Consider the following 19,044-nt stretch of genomic DNA (forward strand, 5'->3'; position numbering starts at 1 on the left):
AAAAAATCGAAGTGGAGGGAAAGCTACCTAATTCATTCTATGAAGCCAACATCACCCTCATACCAAAACCAGGCAAAGATATTACAAGAAAAGAAAACTACAGACCAATCTCTCTAATGAATACAGATGCAAAAATCCTCAATAAAATTCTAGCAAATCGTATCCAACAACACATTAAAAGAATTATACATCATGACCAAGTAGGATTCATCCCAGGTATGCAAGGATGGTTCAACATAAGAAAATCAATTAATGTAATACACCATATCAACAAATCAAAGCAGAAAAATCACATGATCATCTCAATTGATGCAGAGAAGGCATTCGACAAGATTCAACATCCTTTCCTGTTGAAAACACTTCAAAAGATAGGAATACAAGGTAACTGCCTTAAAATGATAGAGGGAATATATGAAAAACCCACAGCTAATATCATCCTCAATGGGGAAAAATTGAAAACTTTCCCCCTAAGATCAGGAACAAGACAAGGATGTCCACTATCACCACTATTATTCAACATTGTGTTGGAGGTTCTAGCCAGAGCAATTAGACAAGAAAAAGAAATACAAGGCATCAAAATTGGAAAGGAAGAAGTAAAACTATCACTGTTTGCAGACGATATGATACTATACGTCGAAAACCCGGAAAAATCCACAACAAAACTACTGGAGCTAATAAATGAGTACAGCAAAGTAACAGGTTACAAGATCAACATTCAAAAATCTGTAGCATTTCTATACACTAGTAAGGAACAAGCTGAGGGGGAAATCAAGAAACGAATCCCATTCACAATTGCAACTAAAAGAATAAAATACCTAGGAATAAATTTAACTAAAGAGACAAAAAACCTATATAAAGAAAACTACAAAAAACTGTTAAAAGAAATCACAGAAGACCTAAATAGATGGAAGGGCATACCGTGTTCATGGATTGGAAGACTAAATATAGTTAAGATGTCAATCCTACCTAAATTGATTTACAGATTCAATGCAATACCAATCAAAATCCCAACAACTTATTTTTCAGAAATAGAAAAACCAATAAGCAAATTTATCTGGAAGGGCAGGGTGCCCCGAATTGCTAAAAACATCTTGAGGAAAAAAAACGAAGCTGGAGGTCTTGCGCTGCCTGACTTTAAGGCATATTATGAAGCCACAGTGGTCAAAACAGCATGGTATTGGCATAAAGATAGATATATCGACCAATGGAATCGAATAGAGTGCTCAGATATAGACCCTCTCATCTATGGACATTTGATCTTTGATAAGGCAGTCAAGCCAACTCACCTGGGACAGAGCAGTCTCTTCAATAAATGGTGCCTAGAGAACTGGATATCCATATGCAAAAGAATGAAAGAAGACCCATCTCTCACACCCTATACAAAAGTTAACTCAAAATGGATCAAAGATCTAAACATTAGGTCTAAGACCATAAAACAGTTAGAGGAAAATGTTGGGAGATATCTTATGGATCTTACAACTGGAGGCGGTTTTATGGACCTTAAACCTAAAGCAAGAGCACTGAAGAAGGAAATAAATAAATGGGAACTCCTCAAAATTAAACACTTTTGTGCATCAAAGAACTTCATCAAGAAAGTAGAAAGACAGCCTTCACAATGGGAGACAATATTTGGAAATGATATATCAGATAAAGGTCTAGTATCCAGAATTTATAAAGAGATTGTTCATCTCAACAACAAAAAGACAACCAACCCAATTACAAAATGGGAAAAAGACTTGAACAGACACCTCTCAGAAGAGGAAATACGGATGGCCAAGAGGCACATGAAGAGATGCTCAATGTCCCTGGCCATTAGAGAAATGCAAATCAAAACCACAATGAGATATCATCTCACACCCACCAGAATGGCCATTATCAACAAAACAGAAAATGACAAGTGCTGGAGAGGATGCGGAGAAAGAGGCACACTTATCCACTGTTGGTGGGAATGTCAAAGGGTGCAACCACTGTGGAAGGCAGTTTGGCGGTTCCTCAAAAAGCTGAATATAGAATTGCCATACGACCCAGCAATACCATTGCTAGGTATCTACTCAAAGGACTTAAGGGCAAAGACACAAACGGACATTTGCACACCAATGTTTATAGCAGCATTATTTACAATTGCAAAGAGATGGAAACAGCCAAAATCTCCATCAACAGAAGAGTGGCTAAACAAACTGTGGTATATACATACGATGGAATATTATGCAGCTTTAAGACAAGATAAACTTATGAACCATGTAATAACATGGATGGACCTAGAGAATATTATGCTGAGTGAATCCAGCCAAAAGCTAAAGGAAAAATACTGTATGGTCCCACTGATGTGAACGGACATTCGAGAATAAACTTGAAATATGTCATTGGTAACAGAGTTCAGCAGGAGTTAGAAACAGGGTAAGACAATGGGTAATTGAAGCTGAAGGGATACAGACTGTGCAACAGGACTAGATACAAAAACTCAAAAATGGACAGCACAATAATACCTAATTGTAAAGTAATCATGTTAAAACACTGAATGAAGCTGCATCTGAGCTATAGGTTTTTGTTTTGTTTTGTGTTGTTTTGTTTTGATTTTACTATTATTACTTTTATTTTTTTCTCTATATTAACATTCTATATCTTTTTCGGTTATGTTGCTAGTTCTTCTAAACCAATGCAAATGTACTAAGAAATGATGATCATGCAGCTATGTGATGATGTTAAGAATTAATGATTGCATGTGTAGAATGGTATGATCTCTAAATGTTGGGTTAATTTCTTTTTTTCCGTTAATTAAAAAAAAAAAAAAAAAGAGAAGGGATAATTGGAGATGAAGGGATACAGACTGTACAACGGGACTGGATATAAAAACTCAGAAATGGACAGCACAATACTACCCAATTGCAATGCAATTATGTTAAAACAGTGAATGAAGCTGCATGTGAGGTATAGGTTTTTTGTTTTTGTTTTTTTTGTTTTTTTTTTCTTTCTATTATTGTTTTAATTCTTATTCTGTTGTCTTTTTATTTCTTTTTCTAAATCGATGCAAATGTACTAAGAAATGATGAATATGCAACTATGTGATGTTATTAAGAATTACTGATTGTACATGTAGATTGAAATGATTTCTAATTGTTTTGTTAATTCTTTTTTTAATTAATAAAAAAAAAATTTAAAAAAAAAAAAAAAAAAAAAAAAAAAAAAAGAAACAGTAGTTCAAAGCCAGGACACAGCAATCCATATTTGCTGATCAAAAGCCATGGTCAGTGATTGGCCATGCCCACCCCTGTTCTTGGGGAAAAGGATTTTTATATCCCTTTCTGTCTTCAACAAGCTAGCCCAGGACTGGACCCCAGGGTGGCCCTTGTAGGAGTGGGGGATGGGCACTGGCAGCCACTGCACGGAGAGAGCAACTCACCGTTCTCTACTGTAGCTTATCAGCTTCTTCCTCCCACTTTTCACTGGATACTGTACAGTATTCTTCTGGAACCCTAGAACAGTTGTAGTCCCTGCCTGTTCAGTAGCCATTTTGGTGGAAGAGCTAAGTTCTGGAGCTCACTATTCCACCATATTCCCCTTCTTTTTTTTTTTTCTTTCCACCATCTTTCCCTTTTAGTGGAAGATTTAAGGGTCATCTCTTAATCCAGGTAATCTATTATTTCACAGGGTTGTTTCTAAGTGTGGGCTTTTAAATTCATTATTCTGAGTTCTTTCTATCTGAGGACTCGTGCGTTCACTTCTGAAACATTTTCCTGTGTTGTTTCCTTGATAATTTCCTCTCCATTTTTTTTCTGTTCTCTTTTTTAGAAACTTTGATTAGTTGGATCCTGATTTGATTCTCTATATCACTCATCTGCTGGCTCATTTTTTCCTACTTTTTACGTCTTGATAGTTTCAAATCGTGTAAGTGTATTTAAGTCAAGAATGATTTGCCTTTCTTGATTGTGATGTAGTCATATGTAAACATGTATTTCTTGTTACATTGTTTCTGAAATAACAGTGACAGACATTTCAAACATTCCAAGTTTCATTTAAGACTTTAAGCATTACCGTAAAGCAGAAACCAAAATTGCCTTAAATGAGTGAGGTTTTAAAAATTTAACTACAAAGTGAGACCAAGGGCTTTTAGGGATATAAAACGAGAATGTGGTAACTAGACTAGGCTGGTGTCCAGGAGCCAATAGGAAAAAGAGAAACATGACCTTAAGAAGCATTGCTGGGTCATCTCTTTATCCTGCCTCCCCTCTGCCCTTTTCCCACCCCACTCCTATCCTCTTCTGAGAAATGAATGGGACCAAGTAGTCAGGCAGAGGAACTGTGAGGGCCACCTCCCAAGTCTTTGGTGAGTAAGGCAGCTGGACTGAGAATGGCAGGCAGTAGGCAGGGGCAGGGGAAGCAGGAGCCAGGCAGACAGATGAGCCAGGCAGACAAGGGGTCAGGGTGAGGCCCGTCGGGCAGTAAATTGGCAGAGGCTCTGGGTGCTGGTGGGGAGGGGGCACCCACGGCCCCTGGGTGAAGAGAAGCAGCCCACACCTAGCTCCTGGAGCTCAGAAAGTTCTTTTCCAACGGAAACTTTTCACCTCCGTGCTAAAAGGCCTTCCCCTAATGTAGGTGAGGCAACCTAATAAAAAGATAGAGCCAAGATTCAAGAGCCTTTCTGATATTCTGGGACCCTGAATTCACAGTTCCTGCTACTGAGACCTTTATGACTGTGTTTATCTCCTGCGCACCCTGCGATGTTGCCCCCAAGCTTTGTATCAAGCTATTTCCCTTCTGTTTGTAGTTTGGGCCTCACTGTGCTGGGGATTTAGAGATGGTACATTTCCGCCCCGACGTGTTGAGTGTCTGCCCATCGCTGTGCCTGCACTGAGCCACAGATTCTGTCCCAGAATCTGAGGCCCTTCCTGCTTCCATGTCCTGTGGGGGAGGCAGGCGTGTGAACAGACGAGGGCTGGTGACTCCTTCATGCTTCAGCTGCCTCCAAATGAGATGTTTGGCAGGAGAGGACTGCAACCTGTTGTCCCTATGTTCATTGTTTATTTACTAAAATAATAATTTAGGTAATTAGTTATTCATGCAAACGTTTACTTATTCAACACACGTTTATTGAGCTCCAATAATAATAATAATTAGCACTCACTGAGTGCTTGTTGTGTGTCAGGCATGGTGCTAAGCCCTTTAAACTCGTCTATATGCTAAATGTGAGGAAGATGGAAATAAAAGCATATAAGAGTCTTCAAGGAATAAGCGTAGAGAGACCCATAATCGGTATTGTCTGTAACCCTCACAACAATGACAATCCTGTGAAGTGCTATGCCAAGGGGAAGTGCTACATAATGGTGAAGTGTTAGGATTATTGTGTGAAATCGATATATGTAACTTTTAGTTGTGCATCTTTAGACACGCTACTTAAACTATCAAAGCCTCATTTTTCCATCTATAAAATTGGTGTGAAATTAATAACAGCTATAACTTAGGGAGTTGTGAAGATTAAATTAGATCATGCCTATAAAAAGTGCTTTGCACATTGTCTGGCACAGAGTGAATTGTTATTAAGCACAGGGTTCAAAGGAATCCCAAGAATTAACTTAGAACAATATTAAGTTAAGGTATCAAATAGGAGTAAACAAAGGAATAAGTGGGATTTGTATAAATGGTTCATGTTATCCTAATGGGAAGTCCAGTATCTCCCTCTGTCAGTACCTCCAGGGTCTGCTTACAGAACTCATGGTGTGTAATTGGGAAGTGTCTTCTCACTTCTGGACTTCAGAATCTTCATTTTTACAAAGAGAAGACTGCAACATTCCCTACAGCACTGTTTATAATAGTAAAAACTTGTAAGAAATCCAAATGTTCATCAATGGGGAAATAGTTATGTTACAGTCATACAATGGAAATCTATATTGCCTTTAATAAGATTGAGGCAAACCCATATGAGCTAACAGAGAAAAATGTACTTTACTGAGACATAAGTTACATTCAATAAATGCTCTGATCCTACATTTACAGTTCCATGCATTCTGATGAGCATATTCATTCTTGTTACCCCCAGATATCTAATTAAAATAAAGAACGTTTCTGTCACACACACACACACCCCCCCCCCCCCCGTGCTGGTTTGAAAGGATGTACGTCCTCTAGAAAAGCCAATGTTTTAATCCTGATCCCATTTTGTAAAGGCAGCATTTCTTCTAATCCCTATTCAGTATTGTATGTTTGAAACTGTAAGTAGACCATCTCCCTGGAGATGTGATTTAATCAAGAGTGGTTATTAAACTGGATTAGCTGGTGGCATGTCTCCACCCATTTGGGTGGGTCTTGATTAGTTTCTGAAGTCCTATAAGAGGGAACTTTTTGGAGAAAAAGAGATTTAGAGAGACCAGAGTGGAACGATACAGCCACGAGAAGCAGAGTCCATCAGCCAGCGACCTTTGGAGATGAAGAAGGAAAATGCCTCCCGGGGAACTTTGTGAAAGGAAGCCAGGATAGAAAGCTAGTAGATGATGCTGTGTTCACCATGTGCCCTTCCAGCTGAGAGAGAAACCCTGATTATGTTCACCATGTGCCTTCTCCCTTGAGAGAAAAAACCTGAACTTCATCAGCCTTCTTGAACCAAGGTATCTTTCCCATCATGTCTTAAATTGGACATTTCTATAGACTTGTTTTAATTGGGACAGTTTCTTGGACTTAAAACTGTAAACTAGCAACTTACTAAACTCCCCTTTTAAAAGCCATTCTGTTTCTGGTATATTGCATTCTGGCAGCTAGCAAACTGAAACACCCCCCAAGCTTCCTTGGTGCCCCTTTTCAGTCAGTCCTTCCCCACTCACACAGATGCAACCACTGTTCTGATTTCTAACAGCATAGATCCATTTTATCTGTTCTTGAATTTCATATTTTTGAAACTTTTTTTTTATATTGAGCCGTGTTATTCCAAGTATCAATAGCTTTTTGTTGCCAAGTAATATTCCATTGCTTGTATACCAGTCTGTTTAGTCATTTCCTGTCAATGGACATTTGCCAGTTTTTGGCCATTGTATATAAAACTGTGAGATCATTTTTGTAAAAGTCTCTTGTATATATATATATTATATGTATCATTTCTCTTGAATATATTCCCTAGAAATTGAATTGCCATATCATATGATAAGTGTACATTTAACTTTATTAATAACTGCCAAAGAATTTTCCAAGGTGGTAGTACCATTTTACACTCCACCAGCAACCCATAAGAGTTCCAGATGATCCACATCATTGCCAGACCTGGGGATTGTCAGTTGTTTCCATTTTACCCATTGAGTGTATGTGGTCTGTTTCATTGTGTTTCAATTTGTATTTCCCTGAGGATGCGTGTGGAGCACCTTTTCATATGATTATTGGATATTCAGACTAGGTTCTTTTTTGAAGTGCCTTCTTAAGGCTTTTGCCCTTTTTCTTCCATTGTCTTTTTCTTTTTAATTTGTAGGAGTTTTTATGTATTCCGAATATGAGTCTTTTGCCAGATAGATGCATTGCAAGCATTTTCTTTTGGTCTGTGGTTTGTCTTTTTACTTTCTTAATTGTGCATTCTGATGGACAGAAGTTTTTAATTTTGATGAAGTTAAATTTTAATTTTGATGAAATTAATGAAATTTTAATTTTGATGAAGTTTTTATTTTATGGTTAGTACCTTTTGTGTCCTAAGAAATTTTTGCCTACCCCAAGGTCATGAAGATATCTGCCTGTTTTAGCTTTCATATTAGGCCCCTGACCCATTTTGAGTTAATTTTTGTATATGATATAAGGAACGAGTTGAGGTTCATTATTTTCCATATGGATATCAGGTTGTTCCAGCACCAAGTGTTGAAAAGACTATCTTTTTCCTCATTAAATTACCTTTAATCTTTGTCAAAAATCAGTTGAGTCTATGTGCTTTGGCCTGTCTCTAGACTCTATTCATCTTTATGTGTATCTTTGCATCAATAATACCATAGTAATTCTTGAAAGCAGGTAGTTAAGTCTTTCAGTTTTGTTGTTTTAACTCTTCTAAGTCATTTGCATTCCTAGATAAATTTTAGAATCAGCATGTCAATTTCTATGAAAAAGTCTTGCTGGGGTTTTAATTGGGATTGCATTGACTTTGTAACTCTGGGGCCCCTTTTCTGCACTTCCGTCTGTGCAATCTCAGCCACCTGTGCAGCCCTGGGCTCATCTGTTTCTTCCAGCAGGCCTCTGTTCCTCTACAGTGTGACTGCTTCTCTATACTTGGGCTCCATTTATCGCCACTGCAGTTTGGGAATCCCCCATCCCTCCTGCAGAAGGCTGAGGTGAAAATAGAATTTGCCTCTAGTGCTACCCTTCTTTCTAGGATTACATCTCAGCACTTGTCCAGTGCCTGAAATCTGTTCATATTTTTTGTTCGCTTTTGTAGTTATTTATAGTGGGAAGGTAAGGCTGCTACCAGCTATTAATTTAATCATGGCTGGGAGTAGAAAATCTGTGATATTTAAAAAATTTTTTCTTTGAGGTGAAATTTATATTACATAAAATTAGCCACTTTAAAGTGAACAATTTGGTGGCATTTTGTACATTAATAATGTTGTGCAACCACCACCTCTATCTAGTTCCAAAACATTTTTGTCACCCTGAAATAAACACCGTACCCTCTAAGCAGTTAATCATCTTTCCTCCCTTCCTAGTCCATGGCAACTACCTTGGACTGTATTGATCTCTATGGATTTACCTGTTCTGGAAATTTCATATAAATGGAGCCATATAATATGTGACCTTCTGTATCTGTCTTCTTTCACTTAGCATTAATGTTTTCAAGTTCTTCCACATTATGACATGCATTTATGCTTCACTTCTTTTCATGGCTAAATAATATTCCATGTGTGGATACGCCACAATTTATTTATCCATTCATCAGCTAATGGACATTTGGGTTGTTTCCAACCTTTTGGCTTGTGTGAACAGTGCTGCTATGAATATTCGTGGGCAAGGGTTTGAGTTTCTGCTTTCGGTTATTTTAGATATATACCAGGAGAGGAATTGCTCGATACTATGACAATTCTGTTTAACTTTTTGAGGAACCACCAAACTGTTTTCCACAGTACTGAAACTCTTTTACATTTCCACCAGCAATATATGGAATAAGGGTTCCATTTTCTCCACATCCTATTTTCCATATATATAGCCATCCAGGTGTGTGTGAAGTGTGTCTCATTGTGGTTTTGATTTGCATTTCCCTGTTGATTAATGATGTTGAACATCTTTTCATGTGTTTGTTGGCCATTTGTAAATCTTTGGAGAAATGTCTATACAACTTCTTTCCCATTTTTTAAAAATAACAACAATGTGTATTGTGTGTGTGTGTTGCAAATATATGTACAAAGCATAGTGATTAGGTGCAGACTTTAACACTGCCTGGTTTATATTCTAGTTCTGCAGTTTATTACCTGTACAATTATGGACAAGTTACCTAATCTCTCTGGGTCTCTGCTTCCTTATCTTTAAAGTGAAAATGGTAACTTCTTAGGGTTATTGTCATGCAAAAGGTGGAGAACAATGATTAGACATTTTGTAAATACGTGTTAAATATCTGTTGTTTTTATAATAACAAATTTGTACAGATATTATATTGATATATGCACAGAAAAAGGTCTGTAAGGAAAGGCAATAATTAAGGCCAGGGAATATGATTGGAGGGGAGTGGGAGGCACTTTTTCTTTTTCATTCATGTGGTTTTGCATTGTTTGAATTCCTTAAAACAAGCATATATTAAAAAATAAAGATTTTTTATAGACCTTAATAATATAGAAATAATGATCTCAAAGAGAACTTCCTACTTTACATTTTAATTTTAAGTTTATTCCTCAAATCAGGATTTCTTTAAGTAACCAGGTGGCCTTGTTTTTCTTCTGGCTTTTCCTAGGGCTGCAGTTTGAAGTAGCTTTTCAAGAAAGGCTGAGATGGCCCCTGCCTCCTCTGCAGGAGTTCCCCAACCCCATTCCCCATCGCTTCTCCAGCTGCTCAGAACTTTCTCTAGTTCTTGGCACACTTTTCTCTCCCCCACACTAAGGAGCCTTTTTACTCTCTTTTTTCCCTCTGTCAGGAATCCTAACTTGGGCTCCATTCCTATACTCCACTCAGCCTCTAGGCCCCAGCTTACTTGCTGTAGAAAACCTTCCCTTATCTCCTCTTCCAAGTTAGCTTGGGAGACCCTCCTCTGTACTTACCTTGTCCTCTGTGTGACCCCAAATTTTCTCCATGTCACACTATACTGGTAATTCATTGTCTCCTTTGATAGTGGGCTAATAAAATAGGGACTGTCTTTGTTTTCTAGGACTCCTGTAACTAAGTTCCACATACTGGGTTATTTATGACAACAGAAATTTATTGTCTTCTACTCTGGAAACTAAAAGTCTGTATAAAGGTGTTGGCAGAGTCATGCTTCCTCTGAAGTCTGAGTGTTTCTAGTAGTGCCCAGAAATCCATGGTGATCTTTGGCTTGTGGCATAACTCAGTCTCTGTCTTTTCTCTCTTTCTGTTTGTGTCCAAATACCCTTTCCTTATAAGAACGCCGGTCATACTGGATTAGGGTACCCCTTAATTCAGTTTCGCTTCATCCTTACTAATAACATCTTCAGAAATCCTGTATCTAAATAGGAACACATTCATGAAACCAGGGGTTAGGACTTGCACATATCTTTTTGGGGGACACAATTCATTTCATAAAGAAACTGTTGTAGTTTCTTGGCTAAAACAGGTCCCATACAATGGGTTTGGCTTAATAGCAGAAATTTATTGACTCATGGTTTCAGAGGCTGGAAGGATTGCTTCTTCCCAGGTTTGATATTTTATGGTTGGCCAGCAATCTTTGCGGTTCCTTGGTACACAACAGTGCACATGGTGGCATCTTCTGCTTTCTCTTCTGGATACTGTGGACTTCCAGCTTCTGGCTGCCCCCTGTGGCTCCCTCTCTGTGTCCAATTTTCTTTGAATATAAGGATTTCAGCCATACTGGATTAAAGCCCACCCTCATTCTTCTTGGGCATTCCTTAGCTAATATTAACATCTTCAAAGGTCCTGTTTACAAATGGGTTCATAGCTACAGGACCTGGGATTGGGACTTGGATGTGTTTTCTTTGGGGGACATGATTCAGTCCCCAACAGGAACCATGCTTATCCCCCTGGTGGCTTCATGGTTCCATCCCTAAAGGCTAGCACACTGCCGGAAACATGGTAGGTGTCCATAATATTTATTGAATGAAGAAGAGACATGGTTCCCTAGTCAGAAACACAAGCTACAGCCCTCAGCTGTGAGTCCTGGCTTAATTGTTCTATAACCCCATGACTTTTAAGCAAAGGTCTTTAAGGACCTAAAGAAATTCTTCTGGAAGAAATTTCCCAAATGGAAAGCTAAGTAGACTGTGGATCCATGTCCCTTCACACAATAGAGCTGCCTACAGATTCCAAAAGAATTGATGAATGCCATCCATCCAATTCTCTTGGGTATTATTGAAGGATTGTTTCCTTCTTTGAAATAAAGCAAGATTTTTTTAAGCCCCAGTCTCAACACAGCCATCCCTCAAGTTATAATGGGTGCAGCTGTTCTTTCAAAATATGAAAATAACTAGAAAAAAAAAACCTTCTACCTCCCTGAGAGAAAAATAACCCTAAGTCTCCAAAAGAACAAATCATGTTGTAGTAAGTGTCCAGTATGTGTTCCTGGCAAAAGGATACAGTGGGATTGAAAGGCTAGCATGAATGTAGATGCCTACCTCTGACCCAACATTGGTTTGGGTCTCCAAGCATCCTTCATGACAGTGTGCACAAATGAGGCATCACTCAGGGAGGGGCCCAGCCAGGGGAGCACATCCTTCCACAAGCTGATGTCCAGATCAGAGGATTATCATGAAACTTGGAAAATCCATTGTAAGTTACTGTTATTATTACTGGTATGAGGCATTATTATAAGTGCTATCTTTGGCTTGTATATTTTGTGGTATGCATGTTCTGACTAATTTTATTGAGAATTGTATTTTGATTATTGTTGCAGCGATGGGATTGACTGTGTATTTTACCTACCTAAAAAAAAAGAATATTTTTTCTATTCTTCTCATGGGATTTTTAGAATTCTGGTGATGATAAACAATGGCTCTTATTAATCTGTGTGAATAGGTAATAGAGTTGTATGGGCAGGGATGGTTAAGTTAGGTGAGGCACTAGTCCTTAGTCCACCTGGGAGAGATGTTCAACTTGCCCTGACCCACAGGGACAGTGAGACCTCGGTGACCCCTTTTATCCTGCTGTCCCTGGGCTCACATGAGATGAGCTGTACCTCTTGCTCTGGTGCCCTTGACTTTTCTGGAATGTTCATCACCTGATAGATCTCCAGTGGCTTGGAGGCTGGCTTCTTGTCATGCCCCAAGTCCCAGCTCAGTTCGAAGATGATCTTTCTTGGGATTTCTGGAACAGCCAACAGCGTGGATTTGGAGTTCACAGATAGTTTTGCAAGGGAGGAGGTAGCTGTAGTCTGAGTTTCACTTCTACTTCTTAATAGACTTGGAGTTTCCCATTGCCAATGATATTATTATTAATCACCACTACCATCATAGCTGGCATTTATTGAGTGTTTACTATGTGCCAGGTACTGTGCTAAACACTTGAGATGAAAAATCCTGTAGGGTTTACTCCCTGTAGGGATTGAATCATGTATCCCATACAATACATGGTCAATCTTACTCTATGTTCCTGTAGGTGTGAACTCATTTGTAAATAATATCTTTAAATATGTTAAAGTGAGTTAAGGTGTGGACTCGTTTGTGAGTAGAATCTTGGAAGACCCTATTTAAGTTTGTTCAGAAGGAATGAAGGCATGCCTTCATATGACTGGAGGCCTTATTAAGAGAGGGAACTCAGATGAAATTAGAGAAGCCAGAAGTTGGAGAAAGACACAGGAGAACTCCAGAGAGAAGAGAGGGCGAGATTTTCAGTGATGGAAAACTGTCATCACCAGAATATGACTGACTTGGAAAGAAAGCACAATCTTACCACCATCTCGATTTTGGAATTCTAATCTTTCAAACCATGAAACAATAATAAATTCCTATTGTTAAATTAACCCACTGTGTGGTATTTGTCCTGGCAAATTAAGATACCTCCATTTTACAAAGAAGGAACCTGGTAATAAGAGCCTAAGCAATTTGCCCAAAGTTGCCTCTCTTCTAAATGGAGGATAAAAACTCAGGCAGTTTGCAGGCTGTGACAGATACACACTAAGGTGCCCGCATCCTACCCCACATTGAGTCACATCCTTATATAATCCTGTCCCTTTGAGTACAGGCAAAATCTGTGACCTGCTTCTAATCGACATTATGGTGAAGGTACTGTGATGTCACTCCCATGACTATGCTAGACTTCATCTTAGCAGAGTCTAGGAGAGCTTCTTTTGCTGGCCTTAAAGAAGCAAACAGCCATGTTGTGAAGAGCCTGTAAAGAGGGCCACATGGCAGGAAACTGTGGGCAGCCTCTAGGACTTGAGAACAGCTTCTAGCCTGCAGCCAGTGAGGAAATGAATACAGCCACAAGGAAATGAATTATGCCAATAACCTGAATTAACTAGGAAGCAAATCAAGCAAATTATTTCCTGTTTGAGCCTTCGGATGAGAATGTGGCTTGACTGATGTCTTGTGAGACACCGAGCAAAGGACCCAGTTAAGCGTGCTTAAATTTCCGACCCACAGAAACTGAGATAAATGCATGTTGTTTTAAGCTGCTATGTTTGTGGTAATTTGTTACACAGCATAGGAAACTTACATATAGTCCATGCACTTAACCTCCAACCCTGTCCACCTTTGTAGCAGCTTCCTGCACTCTGAGTACTGATCCTCTTACAAAGTCCCGCTTCCCACCACCGCCAACACCGTTGTTCTGGAGAGTTCCATCTGAATTTCTTGAAAGTGACAAGTGCAAGGGAATTCTGGTCTCCTTCCTGATCAGGAAGTAGAGAAGTAGGGCACCCAAGCACAATCAGTTATTTATTTGAAAGGATCAGCAGGGAGACCTCCTGCCTTGTCACAGGGCACTTCAAGGTGAGAGGAGACTTTGGATTAATATTCAAGTATAACATGCAAGAACTGGTACTAGCAAAACTTGGAGCCATACCCAACTGTGCCCTGATATTATACGGTGGGAAGGAGAGTGGTGCTGAGAGTTTTTAAAATCTGAATCTACAGTTGTATTATTTTGGTGCTTAATTGCATTAGTGCTGGGCTTCTGGGGCATATTTCACCTTGACTTTCAGGACTGGGATTTAAAGTATAGCCCATGGACCACATGTCGTTGCAGTGGTACCACATATATTAGATACTTTCAATTTATCTACTTCATTGAGCATAGCATCAAAAAGTCAATACCGCAGAATGGTGCTGCCAGCATAATTCTTCCAAAAATAAAACACAGCCCTGGGTTTGGAGAGTTATAAATCAACAGAGGGTTTCTCCTCCTTGTTGACTGTGTGTATGTACAGTGGGATCTATGCAGCACTGCATCTAACAAGGACTACTGTGTGAGGCCATTTAAAAGGCATTTTCAGCCTTGGCCCCAACCACCCGGGACACTGGAATCCATCACTAGTGGCCTTCACTCTGCCCAAAGAAGGCCTCCTGTCCAGGCTGAGTTGGTACTGTCCTATGAGCAGTGGGGTCACCTTTGCAGCTCATTCTTTCCAGGGAAGGGAGAAGGAACCCCAGAGTCTGAATGCCAAGGCCCAGGCTTGCAGCTGCTTTCAAGGGGAGCACACCTGTTTCTCAGCAAACTGCCTTAAAAAGTGAAAATGGTTACTGATTCATCTTTTTGTCGGATCCGTGCAACATTTAGACCATGCCTAGATGTGAAATTTGAAGAGACAAAACATGTGACTGTTTGGAATGATCTCTTGTGGAGATGACAATCTGAACAAGGGCTTCGCCCTGCCTTGCCCAACTCTGGTCTATCTGCATTCCTGAGCCAGAGTTTTCTGGGCAGTTGGAGAATCAGTTGTAGGTGAGGCTTTGGGCTTTGGGAGAAATGGAAGAGGATTTTCTCCCCTGAGGGCTGGGCAAGGGACAGGAGATCGGTATCAGATGGCTGAGCAAATCCCCACAGGTCTTGGGGAGAGCTTGATCTTAGAAGTCTGAGGATTCCCAGAGGGAACACTGCTGCTACACATGACCATCTGCTCTCCTGGGCCCTGAGAGGCCAGAGAGGGAGCTAAGGGTGGTGGGGGTGGGGGGTGGGGGGCTGGGCCGTTAGGACCTCCTGGGAAGGTCGGTTAGAATGATCAGAATCTGTGCCAGGTGAAATAGAGTTTCTAATGGAGACACATGGCAACTTTAGCTAAAAATTAATAAGTATACTTAAGAGTGAAGAGAAGCACAAAAGACCTGAGCAGATGCTCAGAAGTTCGGAGTCTGTTACCACATCCCCATTGTGAAAAATACTTGAGAAAGACTGACAAAAACAGTAAACGAATCCAGTAGGGGCCTCAGGAAATAGGAAGATGAAGTGACTCCCAAATCCTAATGGCTTTGACAGCAAAGGTGTGTCTGTTCAAATAACATGCCACCCATGAAGGCTGTAGTTCAGTCCACATTCTCTTTACTGAGGGACTCTGTTTGCGTACAAGTTAATATATGTGCTTTCATCACTCCATTTTATTTTTATTATTTGTCTTATATTGCTGTTTCCTCTTTTTCCATTTTCTTGTCTTGACTGGTTTAATCAGGTTCCTATTCATTCTGTTTTTTACCTGCTTTAAGGGGTTTTATTGCATTTCAGGCTTAATGGGAACCTTCCCTTTCCTTCTACTCTCTGCTATTAGTTGAAGATAATATACCAACTAAGGACGATGAATCAGAAAGATAGAAGGATGTGGGTCCTGGATGACTGGAACTTCCATGCTAATTCTCGATTGCCCATTTGGGGGTTTATTTTATAATATCTGCTTCAGCCTCTATAATATGGGGTTTTCTGTTACATACAGTAGGGATAGGTTATATTATGGCTCAGAGTATTCGCTGTCTCTCCCTGCAGAAGGATTATGTATTCCTGCTTTATTGAGGACTGGCTTGATTTGGCCAATGAAAACCTAGCAGAAGTGGCATGTGCCACTTCTAAGCAGAAGCTTTAAGGGCCACTGTGTCCTCCAACCATGCTCTCTTTTCCTCTGCCATGAACACAGCAAAGTGCCAGCTAAGAGATACCCCAACAGCATAGGTCCCAAAGTGCAGATGGTATGAAGCAGAGCTGTACCTACCCAAAATGGACCAGTTATATGAAAAGAACCAAATCTTGTTTGGCCCCTGAGATTTCAGAGACATTTGTTACCACATAACCCCTTCTATTCAGACTGACACAATAGTCGAATACCATCCAAGCTGCTGGTGTTTGCGACTAAAATTTTATTTTTCCCAACAATGCATCATGCCATCTAATATTTAATCTCCATCACAGGCTTATGAATAAGTCCCTTTTCTAGAGGAAATGATGGAGACATAGAGGGAGTAGGACACCTTCCCAGAACTGCACAGTCAGTAAGGAGAGCAGAGCTGAATTCCAAACTCAAAGGACTCTAAATCTCTTCCTTGTTTTACTGCAAGAAGCTGTTGCAGCAGACACTGGAGCCCCCTCCCTAACATCACCACAGAAGTGCATGAAGAACTCTGGCTTCCACTTGGGGTTTTCTCCTTTAACTCCATTTTTAGCTTGAGTGGTATATGGCACTAGGTTTCTGACTGTTACCCTTGGAGTCTGACAGGCTTATCCTTAATAAGGAACCTCCATCCCCAAACTTCCCATGCTTTTTTTTAAAAAGAAAAGAGAGACCTAATTGTCAATGCCCAACTCCCACCACCAAACTGCGTATAAAAACTAATGTTGATTTAGAGACCTGGATAATCAGTTTTCTGATTTTGTGGGGGACGTTTTCTTCAGTCTCACCTTTGTGCAGTAACTCTAGGCTCCTAGCTAGATTCAGATCTCCGGGCTGTGTATTTAGCAGAACAGGGTTCCTATTCTCTGGAAGCCTGGGATTCGATGACCTTTCTTGCTTCACACTTCTGAGTTTGGCAGAATGGCAACCCTTTCAGGAAACCCCAGCCATCTCCCTGGGAGAGAGCAAAGTCTTTTCAAGGGTCCCTTTCACAAGAGTTAAAAAAAAAAATGCCCAAACCTCACAGTAGCATAAACCTAACCATTGAGAGACCTCTTACATGTTTTTAAACAGGTCTTTTGGGGAAAAGGGGAGGAGACAAATGCAAGAGAGAGAGAAGAAGGAAACTCCTTGAAATCGATTCAACAAGCCTGGACATAAACAAGAAAAGAGTGCCACTATCAGTTGACAGTGGGGAGCAGAAGAGGCAGGGGAAATCACTGGGAGTTCCATAGATGAAGCCTTTCATTTTTATCTTGACATTTTTCCCACCAGAGCTTTTACATAGTGAATTTCTAGATCTCCAGGGTATAATTTGGGTAACATTTACTGATAAAAAAAAAAAAAATGATGGTTTGGACCAAAGAAACTGATTCACTCCACTTCTCTAATTTATTGCATTTTGCTCTTCTTTGAAGTTCATTTTAAAAGAGGGATTGTGCAGTTTTCTGATCAAGGGTCACCCTCCTTTCCAAACTTCATGCCCATTCTGAGCTGTAGGTAGGGGTTACCATCTCCTAATGTGGAAAAGGCCCAACATGGAGAAGGAGGAGAAAAACTTGGTGAACTGAAAAGGGTAAAGTAAGTGTGACAAGAATGGGTGGCACCCAGAGACAGTGGAAGCATTGGAGCACTAGTAGAGAAGGGAATATTACTAACTCACCAATGGGAGAGGTGAGAATGAGAGGCTATGTAGAGCATTCCAACCTTGGTTTAGACTCACATCATGATTTTTGAGATGGCTTGAAAAGTCTGATGCTAGGGGTTGTCTGGTGTTTTAACACCAAAATGGATCTCAGAGCCCTAAAAGAGTGAGAAATTTCCTGACATCATGAGATAAGATTGTTTCTCCTGAACAGCACCTTTCCTGAACTCAAAGGTTTATCTATTCATGCCCAGCCTGTGGTCATAATTAGAATTGACCACATAACTTTAACAGAATGGCGTTCACTAGCACTAAGAAGTTAATCCAGGATAGAAGCATGGATTTATCTTAGGGTTTGCGGGCTTCATAGAACTCAACTAACCCCAGTATCACCCCTAGGAGCTTAGGGTGAATGATCACCATATGCTGTGTGAAATAGAGAAGATAATGTGCCAGTTCCTTGGTACCTTTCTTTCAAAGTCAGGATGATTTGCAAAGAGGTTCATCACCTCTGTAACTGCAGATGTGCCAGCTGGCTATTATTTCATAACAAGCCACCTCCTAACCTAATGAGTTACGACAGCAACTGTTTTTTATTCTTCATGAATTTGTGGAACACTTTGTGGTTCTTCTGGTCTGGGCAAGGTTGGGCTTTTAATGGCTTGGCTTGTTCCTGCCTCTTATCAGCTGGTGGATTGGCTGGGGGCTGGCTGGTCTAGGATGGCTTCACTCGCATGTTTGGGGACAGGCTGTATACTGGCTACAGCAACGGGGGTGAGAGTTCACGAATCTCTCATTATCCAACAAACTAGTTCAGATGTGTTCCTAAAGAATAGCCCTTAGGCCAAGGCTCAGAACTGGCTCATGGCACTTAAACTGCGTTTTATTGACCAACATAAGTCCTGAGGTCAACCTAGATTCAAACAGTGGGAAAATGGATTCCCTTTCTTAGTGGCAGGAGCTGCAAAATCATAATATCAGTGATGTGAGTACAGGGAAGTGTGGAGAATTAGAGCCGTATTTGTCACCAGTGTACCACAGATGAGTTGCCTTTATTGAGAGATGGCTGTCCCAGACCAAGGTGCAGTATGGGCCCTGGAATTGAGGTCATCTCTGTCTGCAGTGAGTAGACCCATAGAGGAAGCAGACACACAGCCCTGACCTCAGTGGGGCTGTGTCTCTAAGCAAATAACGGTAGGGCAAAGGATTTCTCACATGCAAAATATTACCTAGGATTTATTCT

General features: G+C 40.2%; 1 protein-coding gene across 2 annotated transcripts in view; it reads left to right on the forward strand.

The window, feature by feature from the left end:
• MSI2 (musashi RNA binding protein 2) overlaps positions 1-19,044 on the forward strand; it is a 501,147-nt gene that overhangs the window by 33,966 nt on the left and 448,137 nt on the right. The gene's annotated exons all lie outside the window — the stretch shown is intronic.

The sequence above is a fragment of the Tamandua tetradactyla genome, chromosome 6 (assembly GCF_023851605.1).
Source record: "Tamandua tetradactyla isolate mTamTet1 chromosome 6, mTamTet1.pri, whole genome shotgun sequence".
Lineage (NCBI taxonomy): Eukaryota > Metazoa > Chordata > Mammalia > Pilosa > Myrmecophagidae > Tamandua > Tamandua tetradactyla.